Below are 12,164 nucleotides of genomic sequence, written 5' to 3'. Positions count from 1 at the left end.
ACATATAATAATAACAACATTTATGTACAATCCCCTTTGTCTAGTCTCCGAGATCTATCGCTATCACAATCCTCATTATTACTATGTCAACGTCGTGAGTTAATCACAAGATCCATACTGATTACGACCAAAGAGGTACACAAGAAGATACCAGAGAGTGTACTGTAACTATCATTCGCGAGAAAAAACTAATAAACAAGATATTCTAAAGAAGTTACATAGACATGTAAAGATATTTTCCAAATATGAAGAGAAGCATGGCCAACTTGCAGTTAAAAGTACAACTTATGGATAAAGCAAGTAACATATCTTATGAATACATAATAATACACTGGGAGATCAACACTAGTCACCCTAAATGGTCTGCATTTATGTTTAAATCTAGCTGCTTATCTGCCATCCTAATAACCTTCGATCAACCAATGTGACGTAAAGTAATGCAAATAGTTAGAGAAAAGAAAACTGCCCGGATTTGTCGTCAAACTCGAAAGATTTTAAGAGCTTTCTGGGAAAGTGAAAAAGATATCAAGAACATTTAAGCTGTGGCTGTATCATTAGATGGTATAATTTTTTAGGCATGGATGATTGTGCAATTGGGAGCTCCAGGTTCAGATATAGCATCTACAGTATGCTTTCATATTTGCAGCAGCTGGTCATGGCCAAAATGCCAAAAGTGGAAGGCTATATCTGGAAATGCTGAAAGACAAATTTCAAGATACATAAGGTTTTCTCTATTGTGCTCATGTCTGAAAACTGATTCTTCACCATTATAACACGTTGCATGATATCCATTCTTTTGGAACATCTTGTATTGTATGTATATGGAAATTTGTCGTTCAGGCATATTGGCCATCATGGTCAATTGTCCTATACTGTGTCTATATCTGGAGACAAAATGGTACATCCTCATCTCGGGTCATCATTATATGATACATAGCTGCATCCTCTAAGAGCTTTAGAATATACAGCTCTCTTTAAAGTAGGTTATGCACAACTTCAAAACCTCAACCCACCAGTATGTCCAATATAACCAAGAAAGCTCCTGAAAAGATAAACTCCTCCGTGTCTGATTATGATGACTGGTAGATGAGCAGCTAGATATACGTTTTCAGAGTGGCTGTACCATTGTAAACTGTTGACATGTTAATTGGATAAAAAAAAATGATCGGCATATACTATCGTCGATTTGTCCAGTTATCGCATTATACCTACATGCATAAATCCAGACCAGTTATGGTGAAGTAGTGTTAGTCCCCAGTGTATTAGGTAACCATCCATTCAGTCACATAAGATATGTTGCTTTAAATTGCTTTACTTGCTTTATCTATAATGTATCTGATTGGAATATGCTTAACTAACGTTGGCCATGCTTCTCTTTAGGATTTGGAAAATATCTTAAAATGTCGTCTAACAAACTTTTTAAAATATTTTATTTTTAGGTTCTTCACGCGAATGATATAGTTACAGTACATCGCTGATATCTTCTTGTGTACATTATCTCCTGGGGTCATAATCATTGTGGTTTCCATATATTATCACCAACATATTGACTTATTCTCGTCATCACTTTCCAACTGTATTTCAAAAGCTGAATTTTGTTTTTTTCTGTAACCTTCAAGACATAGGCTTAGCAAAATCATAATCATAGTAGCTCATAAATTAGCAAAAACCTGTACCTTATGGTGGCCATTTTGACAATCAAAATGGTGGCCATTGAGTGAACTTCAAAAAGCTGTATTTATATTTCTTGACCCTCAAAACATAAACATTGCCACCAAAATCACTTCCATACATGATGTAGAAGCTGAGGTACGAGGACAAATCTGTAAATTTTATGGCAGCCATTTTGAAAAACAAAATGGCGGGCATTAGGTGAACTTTAAAATACTATATTTGAATTCCTTGACCTTCAAAACATATACTTTTCTACCAAAATTACGTTCATATGATGTAGAAGCTGAGATATGAGGAAAAATCTGTAAATTTTATAGCAGCCATTTTGATTTTCAAAATGGCGGCCATTGGGTGAAATTCAAATTAATGCTGTATTTGGATTCCTTGACCGTCAAAACCTACATTTTGCCACCAAAATCATGTCTATACATGATGTAGAAGCTGAGATAAGCACAAATCTGTATTTTAAGGCGGCCATTTTGAAAAACAAGATGGCGGTCATTGAGTGAACTTCAAAATGCTGTATTTAGATTCCTTGACCCTCAAAACATACACTTTGCCACCAAAATCATTTCCATGCATGATGTAGAAGAGGAGATATGAGCAAAAACCTGTATTTTATGGCGGCCATTTTGAAAATCCAAAAGGCCAGATGAGCTGGAACTTTTTTTTGGTGGATATATAGACCCCATATGACACAAATCAGTTGAGAAACACTTGTTTCTAATTTTTTCCCAGAGAAAGTGTAAAATGGGGATACTAAAAAGCAAAACCAGGAATCTAAATGAAAACTTGAATTATTAAAAGTAAACATGAATATCTTTTATACATAATTTGTATTTTCATTTATTTTACAGATAATAAAGTAATGTGCTTTTTGAAAATTGTTTTAAAACGAATGGTTTTTGTTGTTTTGTTTTGCAAGTTTTGGAAAATATTAAACTGTTTTAACATTTCGAAAATATTTAATACATTTTTAAGTAGTCACTCGTATTTTAAAATCACGAAACTATTTAAGTGGATACCAGCCTCATTGCTGCTATGAGCATTTAGTAGTAGATTAGATTATTGCCGTTTATCTAGTATACAATGCCGGATGTGAGAGTAATAATAAAAGGTAACCTCCAATAATTTAACATTTAATTACAAACGACGACATTTGCTGTTATTACGTTTTCATTTTATAATGATTATTACTGTATTATTATGACTAAAAACCGAAATAAATACTACTAAAACTTAAAAAAATCATCTTATCGCTGACAGATACGTAAGTACTCAGACACGTGTAGGTAGGCCTTCAGAACGTTTATATTATTTTAGTAAATAAGACGACATCCGTTGCCATGAAAAAACGATCGTAGTTCATTCATTTGTCTTATTTGACACATTATAGAATGCGTATTTTTTTTTTAAAGGGAATCCCTCGTCAGCAAACACGTAGCTGTAAGTTATTGAGGAAACATCTACCAAAAATGTTTAATTACCGTAAACAAACAGATAATTTTACTGAATTATTTAAGAAAAAAAATAAATAGAAAACGATCATACGCCACATTGCGTTGTCTATTTTTGGACACACTACAAATGGACCCGTACAAATGCGTTTTTTTTAATATTAAAGAGGAATCCCCATTCAGCAAAAACACGTAGCTGAAAATATGCCAAAATGTTTAATTGCCTTACAGTACGACAGTACGTGTATAATAATAATCATTTCACTGAATTATTAATAAATAAAATATATGGAAAACGATCATACGTCATTACTGAGTCGTCTCTTTGACGCCGGCCCTATAAATGCGTGTTTTTTATAATAAAAGGTTAATCCCGGTCAGCAAAAACACGTAACACGAAATCTACGAGTAATTCGACCCAATGCAGGCTTTTTGCTTAAAACAGGGCGTTGTTAATTCAACCAATTTTAAATATACCAATACAATAGAAATAATAATTACTTGATCGAATGTAATCAGGGATAAGTATAAAATTATACGTTGTTGGTACTTTACCTGGGCTTAATTGAATTGTAATACTAACTATACAACAGTTAAAATATTTTTTTATTAATTAATGTTCTCTTACGTAAATAAAAAAGACACATCAAACATACGTTTATAAAACTATAATATTACATTTAAATAAATGTTAACAAATATATTCCTAATTAAACGAAGTTTACAATCAAATCAATGGTCATTTTTATTAGCACACATTTCACCGAGACCTGTAAAATAAAAAAACAATAATATAAAAATATTCATACGGCAAAAGCATAGCACTAGTTTTGCGCCGATCAAATCATTACAAGTAATTATTCAAATTGGGTACGAGTAGGCCAAATAATGGGTACGAGTAAGCCAACAATGGGTACGGGTAAGCCAAATAATGGGTACGAGTAAGCCAAATACTTGGGTACGAGTAAGCCAAATATTTAGGTACGAGTTGGCATGGGTACGGGTTGGTTTGGGTACGGGTTAGCCAAAGTGGGTACGAGTTGACCAATTATTTGGGTACGGGTTAGCCAAGTTGGGTACGAGTTGGCATGGGTACGGGTTGGTTTGGGTACGGGTTGACCAGCACCCCTACTAACTAGGCCCTACCTAGGCCTACTACTAGGTTAGTCAGTAGTAAGTATAGGCCTCGTCTCTAGAGCCTAGTAATTTAGTAAATAAAATGAATACAGGTCAACCCGTACCCATGACAACTCGTACCCACCAACTCGTACCCAAATTTTGGCTTACTCATACCCAATATTTTGGCTGACCCGTACCCATCATTGGCTGGCCCGTACCCAAGTTTAATGCTATTTAAAGTATATTTATATTACATTTAAACCCAGTTTTATTACATTTTTAGATACCAATCATATGTTCGATATTATAATGGCAAAAACTATTGACCTAAAATGTATAATAATATGTACAGACTCGTACGAAAAAAGCACAGCTTTCATCGTATTTGGTACGTCGTATTAGGTCAAGTTAATACTTGAGGGCGCTGTTTTACATTAAAGATCAGAGCCATAATATATGGCTCTGTTGAAGATGTCAGTGGTCGGCTGTGTTGCATTCTATTTTTTTTCATTTATGAATAGTTATTAATCTATTATTTACTACGAATAGTAGTACACGGAAATTGAAATACCCACTAGTCTGTGATGATGAAAACTTGAATTATTAAAAGTAAACATGAATATCTTTTATACATAATTTGTATTTTCATTTTATTTTACAGATAATGAAGTAGGCCTAATGTGCTTTTTGAAAATCGTTTTAAAAATGGTTTTTGTTGTTTTGTTTTGCAAGTTTTGGAAAATATTAAACTGTTTTAACATTTCGAAAATATTTAATACATTTTCAAGTAGTCACTCGTATTTTAAAATCACGAAACTATTTAAGTGGATACCAGCCTCAGTTTTGCTGCTAAGTGAGCATTAGAATAATGAAAGTAGATTAGGCCTATTGCCGTTTATAAAACAAATCCCCTAGTATACAATGACGGATGTGAGAATAATAATAAAAGGTAACCTCTAATAATTTAACATTTAATTACAATTTTCATTTTATAATGATTATTACTGTATTATCAATGACTAAAAAACCAAAATACATACTACTAAAACTATAAAAAAATCATCTTATCGCTGACAGATACGTAGGCCTAAGTATACTCAGACACGTGTAGGTAGGCCTTCAGAACGTTTATATTATTTTAGTAAATAATACGACATCCGTTGCCATGGAAAAACGGTCGTAGGTCATTAATTTGTCTTATTTGACACATTATAGAATGCGTATTTTTTTTTTAAAGGGAATCCCTCGTCAGAAAAAACACGTAGCTAGCTGTTATTAAGGAAACATCTACCAAAAATGTTTAATTGCCGTAAACAAACAGATCATTTACTGAATTATTTAAGAAAAAAAATAAATAGAAAACGATCATACGCCACATTGCGTTGTCTATTTTTTGACACACTACAAATGCGTTTTTTTAATATAAAAGAGGAATCCCCAGTCAGAAAAAACACGTAGCTGCCTGTTATAGAAGAAAATCTGCCAAAATGTTTAATTGCCTTACAGTACGTGTATATGATCATTTCACTGAATTATTAATAAATAAAATATATGGAAAACGATCGTACGTCATTGCTGAGTCGTCTCTTTGACGCCCTATAAATGCGTGGTTTTTTTTAATACAATGTTAATCCCGGTCAGCAAAAACACGTAACACGAAATCTACGAGTAATTCTACCCCATAGCTCTGCATGCCTTACAGTACGTGTATAATTATGATCCCCGATATGATCATTTCACTGAATTATTAATAAATACAATATATGGAAAACGATCATACGTCATTACTGATTCGTCTCTTTGACGCCCTATAAATGTGTGTTTTTTTATAATAAAAGGTTAATCCCGGTCAGCAAAAACACGTAACACGAAATCTACGAGTAATTCTACCCCATAGCCCTGCAGGCCTTACAGTACGTGTATAATTATGATCCCCGATATGATCATTTCACTGAATATATGAAAAACGATCATACGACTGAGTCGTCTCTTTTAATCCCGGTCAACAAAAACACGTAACACGAAATCTACGAGTAATTCGACCCCATAGCCCTGTGAGCTTTTTGCTTAAAACAGGGCGTTGTTAATTCAACCAATTTTAAATTACCAATACAATAGAAATAATAATTACTTGATCGAATCTAATCAGGGAGGATAATTAGGTGATAAAAATTGATAAGTATAAAAATTATACGTTGTTGGTAGGCCTACTTTACCTGGGCTTAATTGAGAATTGTAATACTATACAACAGTTAAAATATTTTTGTATTAATTAATGTTCTCTTACGTAAATAAAAAAGCACATCAAACATACGTTTATAAAACTATAATACTATTAAATAAATGTTAACAAATATATGCCTAATTAAACGAAGTTTACAATCAAATCAATGGTTTTTAGCACACATTTCACCGAGACCTGTAAAATAAAAAAACAATTTAAATATAAAAATATCCATACGGCAAAAGCATACCACTAGTTTTGCGCCGATCAAATCATTACAAGTAATTATTCAAATTGGGTACGAGTAGGCCAAATAATGGGTACGAGTAAGCCAAAAATGGGTACGGGTAAGCCAAATAATGGGTACGAGTAAGCCAAATACTTGGGTACGAGTAAGCCAAATATTTAGGTACGAGTTGGCATGGGTACGGGTTGGTTTGGGTACGGGTTGGTTTGGGTACGGGTTAGCCAAAGTGGGTACGAGTTGACCAATTATTTGGGTACGGGTTAGCCAAGTTGGGTACGAGTTGGCATGGGTACGGGTTGGTTTGGGTACGGGTTGACCAGCACCCAATAAAATAATCCTGGCGGAGAGAGAGCTGAGATTAATATAAATCCTCCGTATCCCTTCGTCTCTTTCTACGTATATTCCCGTCAAAATAGGCCAGGCTGTGTGGGTGTTATGCGCGATTTGAACGATTTGCGCAATTTGAAATTGCGCAAAAAAATCCTTGCGCAATTTCAAATTGCGCAAAGAATTCTTGCGCAATTTGAAATTGCGCAAAGATTTTCTTGCGCAATATTAAATTGCGCAATCAACTTTCGCAATTTCAAATTGCGCAAGAATGCGTGCCAACGTCGACGATCGGTTAACAATAATAATTTATTGGAAACTAATAACTCAAAATGAAACATAATAAATGCGAAGATAACATGTGTATAATACACAGCATAAATGGTATACACAATTAAATAATATTATCACTGTAACTTGAAAATCATAATAAATGTAAAAATAACAAAAATTAATGTAGTGAGTAATACACAACATAGTCTAACGCCACCAACGTTTAGACTTGCTATCAAACAAACATAGCCTAGCCAGTAGACTCAAAGGTCTATCTTTGGTAGAGTAGTATTAGCCGCCCGCCGTGCCCGCCGTGCCCGCCGGGAACACCGCCGCTTCGTTTTCCTTCGTCGGGTCTTCGACGGTATGCTAACAATAACAATATTTTCACTACTAAAATAAGGAAATGCGATATTATCTTTAATTTTGAATCATTCTTAGAAATTACTATAAAAATATGAGTGTGCATGATTTCACAATCTGTCGAAAAACCTTGCGCAATTTGCAGATTACTTGCGCAATTTAATACGTTGATTGCGCAATTTGAAACACATGTTTCAATTCAAATTGCGCAAGGAATTGTTTGCGCAATTTTAAATGCAAATCGTCCACACCTTAGAATTAGGCCTCAAAAATACTTTTACGAAGGAGATCACACAAAAAGTAACAAATAAATCCTTTAAATTGATGAATTTACAGACGTGTTTCTCGCACATCGGTTCGTGAATTTCAATTGCGGTTTGCTGCAGCACGTCGCTGAGAGTGAGGCATACATATTATATTGTATTTGGCTTGAGGTATTGCCTGTTATTCCATTTTACTGTGGGTAATTGCGGTCAAATTTATAATAAATATTGAAAAACTGCAGGTACAGTATAGTGTATATACAAATGATTTCCTGATTGCTGCCCTCTATATATTTTATTCCATGGATTTTTAACTGTATTCAAAGATACTATTTGCTGTATATTGTAGAAACCTACTGTAAAGTTGTTTTTTTTTCTCTTTCGTGTTTTATTTCGCACTTCTACTTTGATAAACTACGGTGTACTTCTGTAGTATGATTTAAGGTTTTATTTCAATTGCCATATACAATTAATAAGAAATAACACGAGGTCAAAAGATGGAGATATAAATTAATAAATATAAAAAATGATCAAGGGAATTTTCCATCGAGGGTATTAAAAAGAAAATACCCGACACGGGTCATACTATACTGGATAATTTTTTAAAAGCATAACATGGCACAAGCGTACATGCATAGGCTATAAAAGTGTTTAAATTTCATATAAATATTATTTTGATGATTTGCATCTCTAAGTATGATTATTAAGAATGTCGGTTTTAATTCAATTTAAGTTTCATCTTACTCAATGACAGATTCATCTTTTTAGCATGCTCTTTTTTTACTGCTCTAATTTTGTTCCAATATAACAAACCTAGAATTAAACATAAACAAAGTCCCAAGTTAAATATGCAATTTCTGTTATTTTTAGAGCGAGTTCGTTTTATTGTATTTATTATAAGTATTTAATTGTTGTAATAACCAATTTAACGATGACCACCATATTTACCAACCTGAGAGATTTAAAATGCGGGACAGATTATTTTTGTAGGGGGTGAGGGGCAGGTGGGGGGGGGGGGGGGGTGGTCGTGATCGAACACGAAGTATTTACAGCCCCCACCCCTTAGTGGCGGCTTGCGACGGAAACAAATTTAGTTCACTGGCACTCCTATGGCCGGAAATATTACTCTCGCACGTAAAATTCATGATGAATGGCACCTCTTGTATTCCGGTACGGTAAGCGATGCAAATATTATTAGATTGTATGTTACTCTTTTTTTGTTAATCTATAATTCAACGTTTTTCAGCATGCTGATTCTTGAAATTATTTTATTAAAAAACATTTTTTGGAGTGTAAAAATTGAACTGATCCACCAACCAATAGCAAGAAAATTGGGTTTACCTTTCATAAACGCACACATGTCATGTGTAATATTGCGATCATGACAAACGCATGGTTATAAGCCCATCCTCGTCACGGCGAGCGACCACGGACACATTAATTGTAACGTTCCCCTGATATTACGTATTTTATTGATGTGTGGTGTAATAATATAAATAGGCCTACTCGTATAATGTTCTATACTTTTAAAATATACCAATTAATTTGAATGCATTTTCCTCTCAAATTGTGATAAAAAATATTAACGCATCGTATTATAGGCCTACTTAGGTTTAAACGCGTGTTTCATTAAAAAACACTTGAAATGCGGCTGTCCCGAACGATGTGAGACGGTTGGTAACTATGGACCACATAAATAATTTTAAGTAGCCCTACCATTTGTTTGTTGGAATTAATGGTATCGATTAATTACAAAACTATTGAATATTATGTAATGTCGTACCTTATACCGCCAAACCAAAAATTTGGTGCTGAGAAATTTTTTTGAGTCTTATCTTACACTTTGATAGCATGTGTTATTGGTGGTACAATTCAGAATAGAATAGGACAGGCGGTTTAGCGTTAAACCCGGCCGATGTAAAATAAAAATCGGATAAAGTTAATTTTCAGTCGAGCGTTTCTTTGGTTGCCGATGCTCTAAATGTCGTCAAATTTAATAACACTTTGTAATAGGCCTATATATATATATAACAATAATTAATCAAAAATAAACTTATAAATTTGTAATTGTGTTCTGACCGCTCTAAAGGTACTTTTTCACCGGTTGGTCTCTTCCCGTCACGCCGCTCCTTTTGTATATTCTTATTGATGATATAATTCTGCTTATGCCATATTTTTCTAATCTATTTTTAAATGTGCCTGTAAAAATCCTAATAATAAATATGAACCTCTAACCACTGAAATTTTATAAAAGACTTACTTATACAGTGTTATTTAGGGTTAAAATTCAATTAGTAAACAATATGCATACATACATAGTAGATTAATAAAATTTACAGCTTGCCCAGCTTGTTTAAATGGACCCGCACTCAAGGTTACAAAATGGGGATTTGAATTGAATGCTATTTAACTAAAAAACACGCTCTCAGGGAAAAATCACAGAAATTGCATAACTGTACCTTTAAATTTATTTATAAAGTAAAGTCAAACAAGATAAAATCAGGTCTATTTAAGCAATTGAATGCTGTTTAATTAAAAAACTCGCTCTCAAGGAAAATCTCAGAAATTACGTAACTGTACCTTTAAATTTATTTTTATTGAATGAAATTATTAGTGTTTATCACATGGAACTAAAGTAAACTCAAACAAGAAAAAATCAGGTCTATTTAAGCAATTGAATGCTGTTTAATTAAAAAACTCGCTCTCAAGGAAAATCACAGAAATTACGTAACTGTACCTTTAAATTTATTTTTATTGAATGAAATTATTAGTGTTCATCACATGGAACTAAAGTAAACTCAAACAAGAAAAAATCAGGTCTATTTAAGCAATTGAATGCTGTTTAATTAAAAAACTCGCTCTCAAGGAAAATCACAGAAATTACGTAACTGTACCTTTAAATTTATTTTTATTGAATGAAATTATTAGTGTTCATCACATGGAACTAAAGTAAAGTTAAACAAGAAAAAAATCAGGTCTATTTAAGCAATTGAATGCTGTTTAATTAAAAAACTCGCTCTCAAGGAAAATCACAGAAATGACGTAACTGTACCTTTAAATTTATTTTTATTGAATGAAATTATTAGTGTTCATCACATGGAACTAAAGTAAAGTTAAACAAGATAAAATCAGGTCTATTTAAGCAATTGAATGCTGTTTAATTAAAAAACTCGCTCTCAAGGAAAATCACAGAAATTACGTAACTGTACCTTTAAATTTATTTTTATTGAATGAAATTATTAGTGTTCATCACATGGAACTAAAGTAAAGTTTAAAAAAAAAAAACAGGTCTATTTAAGCAATTGAATGCTGTTTAATTAAAAAACTCGCTCTCAAGGAAAATCACAGAAATTACGTAACTGTACCTTTAAATTTATTTTTATTGAATGAAATTATTAGTGTTCATCACATGGAACTAAAGTAAAGTTAAACAAGAAAAAAATCAGGTCTATTTAAGCAATTGAATGCTGTTTAATTAAAAAACTCGCTCTCAAGGAAAATCACAGAAATTACGTAACTGTACCTTTAAATTTATTTTTATTGAATGAAATTATTAGTGTTCATCACATGGAACTAAAGTAAAGTTAAACAAGATAAAATCAGGTCTATTTAAGCAATTGAATGCTGTTTAATTAAAAAACTCGCTCTCAAGGAAAATCACAGAAATTACGTAACTGTACCTTTAAATTTATTTTTATTGAATGAAATTATTAGTGTTCATCACATGGAACTAAAGTAAAGTTAAAAAAGAAAAAATCAGGTCTATTTAAGCAATTGAATGCTGTTTAATTAAAAAACACGCTCTCAAGGAAAATCACAGAAATTACGTAACTGTACCTTTAATTTTATTTTTATTGAATGAAATTATTAGTGTTCATCACATGGAACTAAAGTAAAGTTAAACAAGAAAAAATCATGTCTATTTAAGCAATTGAATGCTGTTTAATTAAAAAACTCGCTCTCAAGGAAAATCACAGAAATTACGTAACTGTACCTTTAAATTTATTTTTATTGAATGAAATTATTAGTGTTCATCACATGGAACTAAAGTAAAGTTAAACAAGAAAAAAATCAGGTCTATTTAAGCAATTGAATGCTGTTTAATTAAAAAACTCGCTCTCAAGGAAAATCACAGAAATTACGTAACTGTACCTTTAAATTTATTTTTATTGAATGAAATTATTAGTGTTCATCACATGGAACTAAAGTAAAGTTAA

Source organism: Antedon bifida, chromosome 4, assembly GCF_963402885.1.
Source record: "Antedon bifida chromosome 4, ecAntBifi1.1, whole genome shotgun sequence".
Classification (NCBI taxonomy): Eukaryota; Metazoa; Echinodermata; class Crinoidea; order Comatulida; family Antedonidae; genus Antedon; species Antedon bifida.
This window is presented reverse-complemented; position numbering follows the sequence as displayed.